The 18,522-nt window shown below is 39.9% G+C and overlaps 1 protein-coding gene across 2 annotated transcripts in view; it reads left to right on the forward strand.

Annotated features, from left to right (window-relative positions):
* Positions 1-21: 21 nt before the first annotated feature.
* LOC137186344 (rho guanine nucleotide exchange factor TIAM1-like) overlaps positions 22-18,522 on the forward strand; it is a 51,565-nt gene continuing 33,064 nt past the window's right edge. Inside the window, exon 1 of one of the 2 annotated variants that reach the window (XM_067595207.1) lies at positions 22-626. The gene's annotated coding sequence lies outside the window, so the exon portion shown is untranslated. Of the gene's footprint in view, positions 627-13,876; positions 14,005-18,522 lie in introns of those variants that run through there. The other variant, XM_067595208.1, reaches the window with a different exon arrangement.

Here is an 18,522-nt window from a genome sequence, read left to right on the forward strand (position 1 = left end):
TAACATTGCAGATTTTCTGCACTTTCTGTGGAACATAGTTATACAGAAATTCTTTGTATTTCATCTACCTGTTTCACAGTGAACATGCCCATGATTTCCCAGGTTTTCCTAATAGGATATTGATAATGACAAGTTGTTATAGCCATTATCTTTTTTTGACTTTTAAAATAGGATTGCAGTCTCTATCACATTTGTTGTCATATTTATTTGCTCACATTGATGAAAAGGCATTTGTGTGTGCAGGAGATGGGATGCATAGAGAGACTGCACCAAAGAACATTTAAATAATGCGTAAGGATTAAAAAAAAAAAAAAAAAAAAAAAGATTCTCTGTGTTTGCTCTTATAATTATAAAAACTAAACACACTTCAGATCCGAGGTGAGCCGCAGCTGATTGGCTATGGGTATAAATAAGTGGCATTCTCATGATCCACTTGCACGCCGTCTCCAAGGACCGTGGGCTCCGCCCCTCTCAACGGTGTGGAAACAACACGCATGGTCCGTGGACAGGCAGACCTTGGAGAGGCGGCGGGATTCAGAGACACAGATGGGCAACACCGGCGAGTGAAACATGAAGGTTTCAATGTCAAGACGGAAGCAGCCAGATCCCAACGTCGGCAGTGACAGGTATGTAAGGAGACCGGGAAGCATGCCGTCCTTATCATGAGAAGGAGAAATAGGCTCGATGTCCGATCATGCTTCCGCGTGGTCCTAGCGCCGTCTGCACGCATGACCGCGTCACTCAATCATACAAGTTTATCAGAGGTGACAGACGCTGCCGCACTGAGGCAATCGGTGCGGTCCAAGTTGACAAGGCCGACAACAAGCTGTGTTTCTGAACACGGAGTCACGGGCATCTTGTGTCGATTCATTCAGTCAGACGTCAGTGATTTGGGGGGTAAAAACAGTCATGTAGCCGGAATGACGGTGGTTGACATACAGCAGGGTTAACGTGTATGTCCTGACATTTCCATCCCAGTGCATGAATGTGTATGCTGCACAGCATCTCCATGGACAAAAATTAGCTTTCCTTCAGCAGCAGGATGTTGGCTCAACAAGATATGTGGATTAACATGCAGGGTAACCTGCCCACTGTAAATCCCAGGAGGTGTTTGAACGTCTCTGTGGGCATTTCTGCAGTTTGGAAAAGGAGAAGCCGCGTATACATGGCCTCAGTGAGGTAAATTGTTGCATGAAGCATGAGTCATGTAATCGGACTCCGTGCATGTGTCATCTTTGTAATACAGATCATTTACCACCGTCGTTTCTGTATTTACACCTTGGTTTAGTAAACAGATCATATGCAGGTGACTCAACTGAAAGGCGATGCGTTTCCGTGCAGCTGCATCACTCCAATGACCTTATGGTGTCAAGTTTGTTGCAGCGTCACTGTCACACTAGTCTACTGCTAAACCTCAAGTGTTGTGCTCCCATCACACTGTGGCTGTGTGATAATCATACTAAACTGGTAGGTGCACAGGTGACTATGAGCTGGTAAGAAAGAGTAGTTAGTGCTGAAGGTTCCCTGCAGGTTAACCAATTCTGCATCAGATTTTTTTGATTGGTAGGCCTATAATGTAACAAGAATGTTTTAATTCAGTACATTAAAACTGACCCTGAGGGTGCTGGAACAGTTAGTTTTTATACGATGTGTAAGGCTAACAGACTTATATTTGCTGCCATTGTGTTTTCTGCAATTTGTGCTGCTAGGTGAGAAATGCAGATTTCTGCAAAAAATCTCATTGCTGAGAGGGTATGGTGTTTTTTTTCTTAGTCAGCAGTTTGTAGTGTGACTCCACACAATGAAAACTGTTAGAAAACCCTGTGGAATCTCTTAAACCACTCCTGGAGCATAATCCACTTCATCGACCATCTATGTGCTCAGTGTGTTGCAAACAATTATAGTTTCCTCATAATTGGGCTTAATACATTGCTTCCCACAGTCATCCTCATGAAAGTTCCTACGATTTACTAGAACTACTAGTCATCAAGACAAAGACAAAAATCATTTTCAAGAACAGAGATACAAACATACATACAGTGTATATATTTTGCAGAACATCCTTCAGCATTCAGCTAATAAACACACAGACATTTGAGGACCCTCAAACAAAATTGCAGTGTTTTATGCTGTTATGTTATGTTGATTTAGAAAAGTGAATCAACTCTATTTGTTAGGGTAAAAAACATCCAATTAAACAAGTCAAAGCCACAGCAGGAAAGAGACCAAGACAAGTGAAAGATGTCAGAAAAGTGGAGACTGGACTGAAATACTAAAGTGCTGGCTGCCATTACCTATGATGCAGGTTTTTCAGTGTTAGTAAATGCCACATGAACAACACAGTTGTAAAACGACATTGCTGAAGTTATTATGTAGAGTCTTAGGGTGAAGATAGTAAATAAGGAAGGAAAGTATTTAATTTCCACAGTTACAGTAATGCAAAATGTGCTTGATATTAACATATTTAAAAAAAAAAAAAAAAAGTTAATTCTTTGCGTGGATTTGGTTTGTTATATTGTAGTGTTTGTTTCGGTGAATTACCTAAAGGTCACACAAGGCATGGGTTGATCTGGGTGGAGGCATTGTGAATAGTGTTCTCTGCGGTGACTTTTAGAGGCTATGCACAACAGCAACCAGCAGCGTGACTGCTTTGTCTTGTCTGTGGAGGAGAACCCATGGGAAGAAAACAACCATGCTGTGGAACATCCAGCAGAATGGCTTCAGTTTTCAGTGAAGTGTCCTCAGGGTGGTAACCTGAGCCCACCTGTGTGACACGCCTGCACAAGACAGCTCACCCTCTGTCTGTCTGTCTTGTCTGTGTGGTCGAGTTGTAACTAGTTATGTTCCCCTCTGGCCCATGTCCACACTCTTTAACTCCTCATCTCAAAGATCTTGAGTGTTAGACCAACTCAAGGCAGTGTAGCAACTGTCGTAGCCACACATGAAAGAATGTCTACACATTCGTATGTTAATTTGTTGGCTTTTTGTACAATTCATGACTTTGTTCTTCATGCGTGTACAGAAATGTAGTACCAAACACAGATGATTTCTTCAAATGCGCATAATTTAACCCTCATAAGTGCTCTTTTTGAATTATTCATTTCCATCCCACTTGCACATAACTCTTCATTCATTTGCAAAGTGGGGCAAAGTAAATGCTGAAGACAGTCTAGCATTTTAACATACTGAGCCTAGTGTGATAACACTAACACAGACCATTCACTCCAATATAAACTCACTAAATACTGTATTAGTTACAGTCGTTTTAAATTTTGTAAAATGTATGTTTTTATTCTGAGTACCACAATGAATGTGAGTGGTGTTTTGTTTTTTTTAATGATATTTGACTTCAGTAACTGTTAGATTTGTGTTAAATCACTTGCATCCCAGTGTTGGCTCACTTAGTTTAGCAATTTATTAAATAAAAAAAAATCAGCAAAGAACAAGAGGAGATGTACTGTGGAAATTGTGCCTTTCCACTAAGTGGCTGATTGTAGGTATTACAATGAGAATACTAAGCTGAGCTGAGGCCTCAGTGCCATGCATACAGACTCACAGATGAGGTCATAAAATACCATCTTATTAGCTGTTATTCTACCTGTCAGGTTTTAATAACGAAATGACTAAATCTATACTCCATTCCAGTTCACAAGATGCACATTGTTGGCAAAGTTATGTAAATATTTGAATAAACTCAGAGCTCGAATGGTTCTTGTAGGCCTCTCTTAATATTTCATATTTGCTAAACCTGAATACAAGCTATGTTCAGTGAAAGGAAATTCCAGGCTTTGTTTTTATTTAATTATAGAAATATTTACCCAGAAATATTTTAGGGATGAAATGATTAGTTGATTAATACCTCAATGGATTGGCAGGAAATTGATTAACAACAATTTTGATAGCTGATGAAAGAAAGATACCAAAGATTTGCTGTTTTCAGCTTTTAAAATGGGAGGATTTACTCCAAGGGTCTGCAATTAGTTTCAACCAGGGGCCAGTTTTTTCAGGATTCTTCAACGGGTGAGGTGTTAACCGACGCAGTGGAAAAGCAAGCCTATATGTTTTATTCATTTCTTTTGATTTATTTATGAATACAATTGATTTATAAACACTCTTTAGGATTGTATCTGAGGGAAAGAGACATACTTTATTGGTTATTAACCATAGACTGTAAAAAATAATGGATGTAGCAACTGTGACGTCACCCATTGGTTTCTTGGACTCTCCAAGCCCCCAAGAACAGTGCCGGGCTCTGAAGCCAATTTGACATAGTGGCCAAACTGCGTAATTACAACTTCACATGATGCTATTGGGCCCAAAAAGACTTTTTTCCCATAGACTTACATTGTGAAAGAGACACGATTTAATTGTTTTATCCCCATTCAAGTTAGCCGGAAGGCTAAACTGGAAGTAGCCGGCACGGCCAGTGAAAGTCGCTAGTGCGCTCGCTCTATGGGCCATCTTGGATTTTTGTAGCCAGAAATGACCATATTTGGATGAGAGGATGGAGCTGACCCCAAAGCTAGCTGCTAGCTTGATACCATAGACTGTATATAAAGATGGACGTCATGACAGCTCCCCAAAAGTGAAGCCAAAACATCTCAATCGCCCCCGGTGGCTGGCTGCAGTATAGGTCAAACTAAAAGATCAAACAAAATTTTCCCAAAGATGGTTTCTGTCATTTCAGGTCATTCTTATCATGCTGATGTTTGTCCAAGTGTTCATTTTTCTGATAAGATTGTTTTTAATTAGTTATTTAACAATATAGAAAGGGGGTCGGACGCCATGATTGACAGCTGTGAAAGCTGCTCTCAAACATCTGTCAGGCGGCGGAATAGCTGAGGGGGCATGTTCTGCGGGCCGCCCGACTCTACTGCCTAGACTCTGGCTTCGAATGACGTCACACAAACAAGATTTCAGCTCCCGCAAAGGAGATATTTTGGCTTCACTTTTTCCTTAACGGTAGGAAGTGGAGACGCGACGTCCATCTTTATATACAGTCTATGTGTGTTACTGATAATGCTAATGCTAATTTTCACATGCAAAAAACAGGTTTAAAACCATTAAAGCAAAAAGTAATCACTGGAAAAAACTGAACATCCGACTCCTTGGAGTGTGTTTTAGTAGGCTACACCCAAATGCCGAACAAGACTTTTTAGACAACCAAAATGTTAAAATTAACTTTCATGAAGTGAAAACATGCTCATATAGCAACGGTGACGGCTACTCCTAGTCTGTAAATCTGGGGTTACGCCATGGTTACGTTACCTAACCAACATTATCACCATGGTAGCGACTTGCCTGTGATGTCACCCATGTATCACTCAAAGCAGCCATACCCTTAATTATACATAACTTTAAGCCTTGATAAAATTCAAACAGGTGAGTTATATAAAGACTCAACCCCTGTACAGTTGTCATGAATGGGGAAATTAGCTACAGAGACCAAAACCGTTTTTTTATGCCAGGCTGTAAACATGTTTATTTCTGCTATAAAGTTGGGCATTTTAACATGGGGGTTTATGGGGATTGACTCGTTTTTGGAGCCTCAAATGGACATTCTAGGAACTGCAGTTTTTGGCACTTTCGCATTGGCTTCATTTTTCGGCCCTGGGGGCTGTCGCTTGTGATCAACACACAATAAACAATGCTTCATTTATGGTTGATAGAAAATTCTGTCGTTGTTTTTTGCATCAACACACCATTTCTGTTGGACTGCCACCAAACAAATCTGTTCTGGTCCAACAGGCCATTTGTTGTGGAAGTTAAAGTTAAAGGAATTAAGTTGTGGAATCAAAACAATGTTAGAATTCACATATTCAAATCTCGTTTCTGGTAGTTTAATCAGACTTAGTTTCAGCACCAAGACCTGTTCAAATAGCACAGTGCAACCATAGTTTTAATGCTTCTCCTGTTGTGGGGGCAGAGTTAGTTATTTTAGTTAGTTTCATTGGGATTTACATCAACCTTGTATTCATTTTGTCATCTAAGGTAGATTTGAGGAAAAAATCTGCAAAAGTTTGAACAATGAAAGTCAAAATAAAGCTTTCATCAGGGGGCCAAATATTGACCAAATTTGGCCCATGGGCTGCTATTTGCCAACCACTGATTTACTCATTTTTTGTTTTTATATCTTTTGAATCTTTGGGTTTATATTATCGGTTGGTCAGACAAAGCAAAAAAATTCATCTTTGGCTACTGGAATTATGAAATACATGTTCTGACATTTCAAACAATAAACAATAAGCCAACTGATTGGAAAGAAAAACTTGAATTCATCAAAATAGAAAAAAACCTAATATATTTGAAATATTTACACGTGGTCTGCAAATTATAACATGAATCACACTCTGGAAAATATACTTTGAAACCACTTTAATGTTAAAGTGGCCCTCTCCCACACAAATCCTGTGAAGGAGCAGTCACACTGCACTGTGTGTTGATGTTATAGCTGTGAGTGGTCTTCTCTGGTTCTCTCATGTTGAATACAGTCTGCACAGGCTGATTGCCAAATTCATCTTGTGAGAATTACCTGCTCTCTTTCTTCACAGAACAGCAGAGCAAGACAACCTTATGTTGCAGCCATAAACAAGAAGTGATTATCTATCAGTTCTGTTTTTCACATGTATATTAGATGATTGCATTACATCCAGCACTGGCGTTTGTTGGGCTTTTTTTCCTAAATGAAGCCGTCTTTGTTTGTTCCCTTTTCAACCCAAGTTGATGAATGAAGGACAACAATACTTTCCCCTCTACCTCTGTTTGCGTCCCTGTTGTGTAGAGTTTCAGACAAGAGCTTGTTGTTCCTTTATTCCTCCTGACAGGACATCTGTCTCCATTAGAGAGTACTAGTGATGTGCTGCTGTATCAGTCCATATTCCAGCATCTTTGGACAGCTGAAAAGCAGAATCCCATTGTTCTCCGCAATCAGCCACATTGTATACATCTCTGAGATTGTGGTATTGTTTCGTTGTTGACTGTCTGCTGCTACTAAGTAGGTGATTCAATGAATAATTGAACCCTTCTTCAACATTTCACATCCATTTAAAATAGCATTGCAATTTTTTCTCATTTATTGCCGATGGCAGAGGTCTGAAAGTTGACACATATTCTAGCATCTAGCAAAGTGAGGTCATACGTGATGAATTAATGTGCTGACAGTCAGCATAATCTGGAGAAGCATCTTGATGGTTTGCCAAGATTTGATCCCAGATGCTTTCCAGAGGACAACCCCCTCTTGCAGTGGGACTATGATGCACTCCATATGAAAAGCTTATGTGTGCTCTACTAACCTTAGAAAGTAAATACTAAATCCAAAATACTTTCACACTTTTTTAAGCATATAGCAGATATCTGCTGCAGAGGCATTTTGTCTGACTCTCAGCTAGACTTTCAAGGAAATGAAGACATAAGCTGTCTCACGACTTATTACAAGCTTAAACAAACATTCTCATCAAAGTCAAAACTAGCTGGCTCTGTGCTTTGGTGCACCTTTTAGAAACAAGCAAACAAGTGCTCCCCACAAATTAAGTTGACTTGCCCGCACCATCGAGTATTGACTCAAGCTTCAAAGCCTCCTTTGAGGTTGTGGTAGCCTCAGAAAAGTAATTTTTTTTTTTAACATTTTATTTATGAACGTTTTTTACATTATCAGAACAGCAAAAAGCAAACTAGAAACAGAAAACAAACAAAGAAAAACAAATTAGAGGTCATGAGACAGTCAATATATCAAGGCAAATTTTCCTGATTTAAAATAAACCTCCCAATTCTTTTTGGAGCTGTATAGAGTAGGTCATCTGTTCAAGAAGATGTAGGTGTTATACTATACATAATACCAATATTGATAAAGAGGCCTGCAATAGGAAAATTTTTCTGAAGCCAGTATTTTGTAATGGCTTTTTTACTCACTGCTAGCAAGATCTTTAGGAGGTAGGTATCATCTTTACTTTACCCTTCAGGGATATGTCCAAGGTAGAGGGATGTGAATGTTGTGCTGATGTTAAAACCCAGGATTTTTGAGATGATTGTCGCTACTTCCTTCCAGAAGGTCTGACTAGAGGGATAACACCAGAAAACATGAGCATGATCAACCATGAATTCTCCACACTCCCTCCGGCAACATGGCTGGGTGCCAGTTTGTTTAGACTTCTGTTGGGGAGTAATAAAAAAGCAAATCAAGTTTTTCCAACAGAGGTCTCTCCAGGTCCGGGAGTTGGTGGAGGATGACTGTGTTTCTCAGCCATTCAGCCACGTCTTCAGTTATTTCAATGTCTAGCTCTTTTTGCTATCATTGTTTCACATAGTCTGTAGCGTCCTTATTTAGTGAAGTGATGCTACAATATAACTTGCTTATAAGGCCATTATTGCTTCCTGAGTTATAAGCATCAATAAATATATGAATAACAATTGATGGCTTGTTTGGATTAGAACCTTTTATGTTTTTACAGAAATAATCACAAAGCTGTAAATACCTATAAAAGTCCTGCCCACCCAACCCATATTTCTGACATAAATTATCAAAACTATTAAGCTCCCAATTTTTTTTAACAGCCTTGTATATGGACGTGATGCAAGAATTGACCCATTGTCTGTATCTGTGATCTTGTGATGCTGACGTAAAGTCAGGGTCATATGCAGGCCATCTGAGCAGTCTAACCCCTCTTTGGAGTTGGAAACTTTGAACCAATTCTACCCATACTTTTAGTGAGAAATTCACCCATTGACTGGTCATCTGGAATATCTCCTTTTCCTTGCTGACACAGCCAAGCAGTGACTGTATTGGTGTGTCTATTAAATATAACTCCATAGTTTTCCATTTGGCTATATAAGATGGGTTACACCAGTATACAAGTGGTCTCAACTTAGCTGATTAAATAATAATCCCTTAAAGATGGGAGGACCATGCCTTTCCCCTCCTCCGGCAGCTGAAGGGTAGAGAATTTCGCCCTTGGTCTCTTTTTATTCCAAATGAATAGTGAAACATGCTTATTCCATTCTCTAGGAAAAGTGATTTCTGAAAATGTTCTGTTCCAATTACAGTGGGCTACTATTCCTAAGTGTGAGGCCAGTGTCTATACGCAGACAAGTGGATGGTATTCAGTTGCACTCTTGTACTTGCTTTCCACAATGGTCATGGGGTTTGGAAAGACATGACAGATGAGCATTAAAAGGCCTTATCAAAGCTCTGTTCCTCCTCCTATTTCTGAGCTGTGAGCAGGAACGTATGACCAGCTGTCAGAAATGCACATGGTGATGATCATCAGCCTCACGTGGCTCATAGAGCCTTGTGGTTTAGGATGAATAATAGATACTAAGTGCACTAAACTGCTGGGGTTATGCGTCACTTTTGGGAGGATGGAGTTAGGCTAACTTTATCATGCCATCAATCATAAACAAGAACTTCTCTGAGCCTTTTTTGCTTGCTTGAGGTTGGCTGTAGTGTGGGATGTGTTTTGAAGTGGCATACCACGATAATTAGTTATTCTGAGTGTGCATTTGAACTTCTCTCAGTAAGCATTTATTTGGTGATATGCTTGTCAGAAGCTGTCTAGACATATAAGTTATAACCAGGCTAAATTTGTTTTGTGAAGGTTTGTTAGACATCTATGGTTAAATATAGTATAAATTTTGTCACTGCATTTAAATGCCCTAACCGCATGTTGAAATTAATTAAATTAAAGCTTAAACAATTAGTACAGTTAATCAAATAGTCATATTTAAGTGATAATGACGAAAAATGACGTTTATAGTTTCCAACTGCTTTTTTCTGACTAAATAATTAATTGAAAAAATAATCAACAGATTATTTGGTAAGAAAAATAATTGTAATTGCAGCCCAAACTGAAATGCTGTTGAAGCAGTGGTTACACATGGGTATCTTTTTAACCAGATTTGGTTTAAAAGATCTGAACCTGCGAACCCTCATGGCCAGGCAGACTCTGCAAGCATGAATCGGGCTTAAATCGGTGCTTATTGGGCTATTGATGTGTATCATGTTTTCAGGCAGTTCACATAATCCAATCTGTGGTCATGGTGCTTTGTGTAAGCAGCCTAGTATATTGTTGACCCTATCCAGCAGCTTGTTAAGTCCAGACCACTGCACTTTAATTTGCTCCAAGCATCTTTTAATAACTAATATTGGAGACCCACCTATGCTGTGTAGGTTCAGCCTCAACCAGTCAATTCCAGCTTTTCCTCTGCATTCTAAATTATTTCCCTCTCTATACCGGTGTCTTTGATGTTGACTCATGAGAGGCAACTCACTGCTGGAGACCACTGGATCCTCCACTAATGATCTCTACCCGGGCTGGGGTTACTCCTTTCATGTCTTGCGTAACAGTTGCATTTTTCTCCTTTAGATATCAGTTGTACATAGTGTTCTTTTTCAGTTCAATGGATCATCTGATCATCAGAGGGACACTAGGGGGACGTGTGTTGTTGTGATTGAGGAGACTTCCAAGAAAATAAACACTTGAACCCTTGTGGTGATGGATGTTCTTTTTAGTGTTGTTGTAGATTCACAAAAAAGCTTTATGCTGAACCAAACGCTGTATATAGCCGACCCCTTGTTTAATAGTGAAGTCAGCTTCAACGTGATGTATGCGCAGTCAGGTCTATTTGTAGACCAGTAGCTTTGTGTACAGTGCCAAGAATAAAGTTGGAATCAGCAGACAGATGCTGTTGAATTAACATTAAGATGTGTAATTGTGGGTAATACTCATCCCCTGTATGTTAACTGTGAGTTCAAGTGTGAGACAAAGAAGCATCTTGGCTTTCTTTGTTAATGTTGTTGTTGATAGACACCAGTGGTTTCATTTAACTAGACTTTTATATTGAATGTTGGGCATTACATTTACATACTCACCCTGGTCAGGGAAAGTCATGTTACTATTCCCTAATACTTTTACTCTGTTCTGCGGCGCTACATGGGCCTTGAGGCCTTGTTAATGTCCTTGTTGTGATCAGTAGTGTTTGACTTTTTCCCCCCCTATATGCCCTTCAGATCAATACATTATACATTGGAGAAATTAACATCACAGCTAAATCATCTTGATTGATATGCCATCCTGTGGTCCATTCAGCATTGCTATAATAAAGCAGTGCAAAGTCAATTATTAACTGACCTTTATTTAAAGCAATTCTGGGGAGCATTTACTTTGATTTTACCCTGCTAAAACATGTTAGGTGTAACGTATTGCCTTAAGAAAGGGTTGGCTGACTGATATACATGCAACATGGACCCGTAATGGCAAGTTTGAAGAAAAACTGAAATGTTATAAAAAAAAATGTCTGTTCTGCTTGCAGTGACATTCAAAACTCCGGTTTGGTGTAACCAAACTCCTTTTTAAATGGGGCTAAATTAGTCTGTTTCTGTTGAGGATAAAGCACACCTGTCTAAACCGTCCCTACTGTGAAGCACAGTGGTGGCAGCATCAGCTGTTTTATTGTGTGGAGCTAGGACCTATGCAAAGATAGAAGAGGGACTAAGTTAACCAAGATGACTGGGTCAGTTAAAACCAAATTTCTATGTGAAATTACTATAAAGAAATTGTTCAGATGCCTCCAGATTAACAAATCTTGGAATCTTGGCTTTAAAAAAAGTCTGAATATATATTCAAATAAAATATTTCAGCATAAACAAATAGTTTATTCTCAAATAATTGTAACACCTGAGAATATGTTTTCACCCTGTAATAATGTTTTTGAGATCTACCCAAATAAATCTCTTTAATTCAATATGAACTCAAGCTGCTGTAAACCTGGAAAAGTTAATATTATTTTTTCTAAATATATATTTTTCTCTATAATACTATTACATTTAACAAAAACATTGAGTCAAACTAGATTGTTGCAGTTTAGTTAAGAGTTACATTTAGTGAACTTAATGTATATCCTGTTAAATGGGTCTCTGTCATTCTTGTGCCTCCAGGTCTCTGTTTTTTTCCCCCCTTTTTCTCTGCACTACAGCTGAAGGTGATTGGCAGTGATTGTAGTCGGTTGTGACACCTGGACGGCACCAGCAGTCTGAAGTGTTGCTGTGGATCTGTAACCATAGTCTCACCTGCCAAATTGCTCTAGCGATATTGAATGGCCTGTCAATGTATTGGATGTCCAATTCAATCAGCTTCTAAATTGAGTGCAGATAGCACTGGGTTTAATAGCCCTATGCCGGTGATGAGAAAGCAGAGTATTTTGTTTAGCTGAGCTCTATGCAAGCAATCTACATTTCTGAAATGCCTGTGGTGAGAGCAGACGTGGATTCAGCACTAGCCCACATTTCACTGATAGATGTATTTCACTGCTGCTTTATCCAGTATTTTTTTGGCAAGGAGACAAACAGATAAGGATCTCATAGAGCAGTTAGATTCATTTAATTTTTCAAATATATGCCCATGAGAATACATCAGTGAAATCAGTTTAGATTAATATTCCGTTGTGAAGTACTAATATCACAACACATCTTTCAGGAAGTACATCAAAATGTTTTTTTTTTTCTACACTTTAAGTAGATTGTCAGTCTAGATAATAATCTCTTGACATCATGTCTTAAGACTGTATGTGTTTCCAAGTCTTATGTTGTCATTGGACCATGTCCCAACAAATTGTTTCTCCAATTGAAGAAGAAATTGGCATACAGTATGTTTTTTGGGTGTGGAATTTGTAGCAATTTTGGCAGAAAACCTCAAAAACAAATCTGTTGTCCAGCCAGATTACCTGTGTGAAATCGAGCTCAGGGAGTTGATAAGAACACAGGTTATTATGTCTGGTTGCCTCTGCAGACCGGACATTCCTTTACTATGAAACCCCAGTGGTTTAGTTTAATATCAGGGTCACAACCTTGGCAGGACATGAAGTTACACTGGGAGGAAGGCAGCCTGACCACAGTGCTGAGTGCTTTTTATTTTGGTCATAGTCATCACAAAGTCTAGACATGGCAATTCACCCCTCCGATCTCTGGACTCCTCTCAGACAGACTAAGCTTGGTGCTCTTTTCTGTCTTTCCTCCGTGTGGTTGTCAGGGTGTCTACACCCTCGAATAGCTTGGGGCATGTTTTACTTTTTGGCGTGCACGCAAAGCTGCTTCTGGAGCACATGATGCAGGCTGCAACTGAACAGATGTCGCTGTGGCCGCTCTCATCCATTCTTCCCTTTCTCTCTCTACTCTGTACCCTCTGCCAGTTCCATCATCTCAAAATGAATCCAGCAGTGCTGTCACTGCTGACGTTATAGCCACACGACATCACTGGTGCTATGACAACAGCAAGTCCAGCCTTTCTCTCATTCACAGGTCCATTTTGGGCTGTCGCTGAATGTTCCAAATTATGCACTGCAACACATTAAGGCTGCAACCTTTCAGCCCTTCTTGCCTATTAGGCAACGTTAACATTTATTTCATTTTCTGGAATGCAGTTGTTACAAATCCTGCCCTTTGAACTAGAAAGAGAAGAAATGGAAGCTAGATTATGTTATTTCAGCCCAAATGAAGTGAAATTTACATTTAAGCTGCTGCTGACCCAGATGAAATAATCAGGTCTGAATCTGACTCTGAATATTGAGATAGTCTCGATCTAATCGATTTTTTGTTGATGATGAGAAGAGGCAGCGACATTTATTGTAAACATTCTCATACGGGAGTGGAGGGGCAATTAGCGAGGAGACGAGGGAGGGAAGACACATTCCTGCTGGCAGTAGGTTTGTAGTTTAGGGGGGTGGAATTATAGAATGAAGGAGGGAGCAAGAAGGGAGGGAGGGAGCAGAGAGTGTGAAAGAGTCAGCAGAAGGAGGAGGGGGATTTACAAACAGTCACTCCCCCTCCCTCCCTGCCTCCCTCAGTTCTTCAACTCATCCTTGCATATAGGAGTCAGTCTGCTGTGGACTTGCAGGAGGAGTATCAATAATCCCCTCATGTGGAGCTTGCAATTTCCCCCTTAGTGATGCATGGGATTTCTCTCGGCTACTGTGGGAAAAAAACAGAAGTGACACTTCCTGGTTGCACACAGTAACGTAAGTCATTGTATTTGCTGCTGTGTATTTTTTTTTTTGCCTCTTTGCAACATTGTGTGTTTGGCAGTGTGTTAGCAGACAGAAGAGACAAATGGCTCTCCTTCCTCAAACCTCCCACTTTCCAAAAGAGGTGCTAAATAACACGAGTTGTAGGCCCACACACTGAGTGAATGTGTGGCCTGTAAGCATAGGTTTCAGTGTATTTCAGTGTGTTGTTAATTTTGCATGATGCAACCAAAGCTCTTGTGAATCGTGTTGTGCCTTTTAGGGCTTGTACTTTTAGGATGAATTATCTCTGGGTGAAGTAATCTCATTAGTTTCCATCAGTGTAGTTTCCATGCTCTCATCCTATAATTTCATGTTTTTTTTGTGTGTGTCTTGTAACCATATCCTGGGGTCTTCACAGCATATGTTTAGGGTGGGGTTTCCACCTCATGTCTGTACCTGTAGCACTCCTGTGTAAGGCACAACTTTACCTACAACTGCAAGCAGTGAGCCATTGTATTGCTCTTCATTCACTGCCAGACGCAAACAATACAGCTTGTGTCTGTGTCGTTGTAATGACAAAGCAGTGGTGGTGGTGGCGGTTTTGTGATGCTAAGAAAGAGAGATGATGAATTGCAAATGCAAGAGATGGTCAAAGTCAAGGAGAATTCCCAGAGCGCATCCTGGAGGGGGGCCGGAGGACTATATGACGTGTGAGTTCATTTAAAATCCCGGCTTTGTGTTTGAAAGCCCACCGAGTGACTCCTGCGGTGGGAAGAAGGGCGAGAAATGGTCATCTGGTGTCATAGTTATGGAAATGTATTGACCGTTTGAGGCTTAGCAGGACAAGAGGTCAGGCTCCAGCTTTCAGGCTTGTAAATCTTGACAATACCCCTGTTATGACTGCAAGAAAGCAAGAAGCACAAACTCAGGGTTCTTTTTTTAAGATGATAAGCGACACTGTCCCACCCATGGGACACTTAAGTCTTGATGGCATTTTTTTCAGGATCACTTACGCTCATTCTGACGTTTTGATTGTAAAATTGAAAGATTTTTTAAATGAGAGCAGGGTTATAACTAATCAAAAGAAATGAAGAGCATTATTTCCAGGCTTGTGCCCAAAAATAGGGTGCCTGGTAAGAGGTTAAAGCTTTTTATGAAAATCACATGCAATGCAAACCTTGTCCTGTAAAGTCCACCTAACAAAATTATTCTTCTGAGAGGAAAATAATTGTAATCACAGATTGGTTTGCATGGTTTTGTGTCATAAGCCTCCCTTAATTGAAAGGCACAGTGTGCAGTGGAACAAAGGTTACATTGTAGTTTTGAAAGCCAGCAGAGTTCATCCGAGATCAGGTGGTCTTTCAGATACTTAGCTTATTATAAAAGTTAGACTATATATGTAGCAGAATTCAGCATGACGGCACATGCAGCTCTACAATGAGTGTTTTATAGTCGCTCCGCTTGATACCACACCATTCAAATCACTGCACTTTGCTCAACTTTTTTCTGGAATTTTCTCATTTTTATCCATTTTTCAACTCAAGCATGTGTTGTGTGGCCTGCTGCTGCAGTTATTTCAACACAGGAAAGAGCCAAAGAAACACTCTTCAAAAAACAAACAAAAAAAACTGATAAATGAGACAAACTGTTATCTTTACCACCCAGGATATTGCAGCCTTAAAAAAGGATGATATCTGGTCAGTATAAAAGCCAGTAGTCTGGTATGGACTACGTGCTCTTTATTTGGCTTCAAATCACACATACATGTCTGTATTTTTAGGTTAGTCATCAGTGTTAAAGTTGTTTTGCTTTAGGCACATGCAAATTTGTTTCCATTCGAATGCACGTTCCACAATCCCAACATGTGGAGCTGCATGAGCTTCAGCTCCCAGATGTTTTCTTTGCTTACAGTTAAACGTTATTATCAGTCACTGAATGTTTGGTCTGCTACTGATTTTACTCCCCTAAGCTGTAGTAGAAGGATAAGACATGTCTTTGTAATGTATTAGTATGCAATTTCCTCTAAATGTTTTCAAAGAAGAGAGTACGCACAGCTGTTTCCAACATTAAAAATCAGTAAATGGACCCATAAGTTTATAATTTTTTTAGGTATTTCCATTTTATTGGATACTTAAAAAGTAGAAAGAGACAGATACACATGATATACGATGTAATTGTCATGATTACATGGTACTGCTTGGCTACTAGGATGCGCCTTTTAAATTGCAAGTTTGACTGAGCTCTTGCTTCCCACTGAGCTTTGTGAAGTTAAGGGTACCAGCTAACCTTATCTGCAGTAAAATCATTTTCTAGTACACCAGAACACGTCACACACACACACACACACACACACTAACTGTACAATGTGCTGACATTTAACTTAATTGAAATGATCTTGCACCACATTAGTAGGGTGTGTCTGCTCTTCCTACAAGTATCCTCCTACTTAGATACCTTTACACAAAGTGTTTACTCCATGGCCTTCACAATCCAAAATGTAGTAAATGAGTGAAGGCGGTGGACTCCAGCTGAAATGTGAATTAAGTGGCATTTTACCCAAAGGGCAATAAAGGAGTCCTGTAGTGGAAACTGTTATCAGGACTGCTTGGAGCAAGCGGACACATTTTCTACCCAGCTTTGTGTAGTCATGTGTGTCAGGATCCAGCTCGGCTCTGCTTCAGTGCACAACGCAACACAGTGGAGAGCTGGGAGCTTCAGGGGTGTTATGGTTGAGGTAGTGCTCAGGGGTGACTTCTCCATGGGCTCAGTCCACAGATATGGTTTAGATCAAATCTCTTCAGTGCATGTAAACGGTGGACACACTGGGAGTAACTGGTGAGAGAAGAGAAGCTCCAGAGAGGACATGCACTTGATTTTTGAAAGCCTTTATGTGGAAACTTCACTTTTCTTTACTTTACTTTTAAACGTTACTACTTTTATATGGAGTTTAGGAAAGCTTCTGCACTCTCATCGTCTGAGTCTGCAAGGATTGCTTTCCCTCCTCCAGTATATATTTGCAACATTAAATGTTTAAAATGCTAAAATGTTTATTCCATGCTCATTAATATTGGAGTCAAAATAATGAAAATGGGGCGTGATGTTGACCCAGATGTGTTTTTGAGTGGAATTTGGATCGTGCGCCTGTACTTGTGGTGCTACATAAAAGGAGCACACTCAAACCAAAGCCATGCTTGGTATTCTCACTCACTGACCTGGAAGCAAATGATTGCCTCAGTGGAAGAAGATCCTGAGTGAACCAGATTAGAAAACACATTTCCAATGCAGGATTGCAGCTTCTCTGTGCCATTGACATTGTGTTTATTCTGCTGCCAGCAAAGGGACATTCAGGCAAAGACAAGTCCACTGCCATACTGAGATCGGTAGATGAATAGCTCACCCAGCAGTGGACTGGCTTCTGGTCTGAAGACATCAACATCTATTCAGTGACGTTTTTGTTGTTTTGCTGGCTAACTGAATAAAAGCTCACTGAATAAAAGGACATTCGATTAGATTTGAATTTTATATAATGCAGAGGTCGGCAAGGCCAGCTGGGCTCAATGGAAGTGTGCTGACCAAGGCTGAATGGTACACACCCTCAGATTTGGAAAGTGTATTGAGCACAGAGGGAATTGCAAACATGTTTTTCATCTTATATTGATATGAAATTTCCCTATTGCAAAATATTGTCCCTTATTTTTACATGGTTTATCTGCTTAGTTTTTCAATACAGTGCATTTACTTTACTTTTGCATATTTTATTTTTCTGTTCATCTACACCTACATGCTGAAATATTGACACTACCTTGCTATCAAGTGGAAGACAGAGTGAGAAAGCCAGTAAACTTATAGCAGTTCTGGGAGAAGATAGCACCAAGCTTTCCAACTTAATCACTTGCACAGATATCTAATTTAAGCTTACGTCATCTTGTACCGGTGCACAGTAGATAATATTCCCAGATGCTTGATCCAGTTTGCCACCGCAGGAACCCTGTAAAACTCCTGACAGTATTACAGTAACCACTGGAACCCAGCATTGATACAGTCGATCACAAATCCATAATCGTAAAACTGTCGAGCACATTTGCTCTTCGTGTGAGGGGGAAAATTGTTGGGTGTGTTTGGAGTCAGCCTGTGGAGGAGCGAATTGTAAAAGTCTGGAATGTGAAGCATGTAAAGGCAGACTAATGTTGATGCTCCGTGTAGCCAGGGGAGACCTTTTCACTGACAGTGACAGTTACAGGCAACGAGAAGGTCAACTTGTGAAAGTCTGTGGTGATTGTGGTTGTGATATTTTGTCAAAGCGGCTGCAGCCTTTTTCATTACATGCAGCATTTTTTATGCTCTTCCAAGATGAATACTTCAATCACAAACTGTTGTGTATTGATCTCGAATTCTTGTGTGATCCTGCCGTCACTGTCTGGCGGGGAGCATCTCCTCGGCATCTGATTAAGTTTTCTTATTGAGAGTAAAGTTTGAGTGACTTTTTAAAAGGATGTACTTTTGCTTTGATCCAAATCTGTTTAAATGAGT

The sequence above is a fragment of the Thunnus thynnus genome, chromosome 7 (genome assembly GCF_963924715.1).
Source record: "Thunnus thynnus chromosome 7, fThuThy2.1, whole genome shotgun sequence".
Classification (NCBI taxonomy): Eukaryota; Metazoa; Chordata; class Actinopteri; order Scombriformes; family Scombridae; genus Thunnus; species Thunnus thynnus.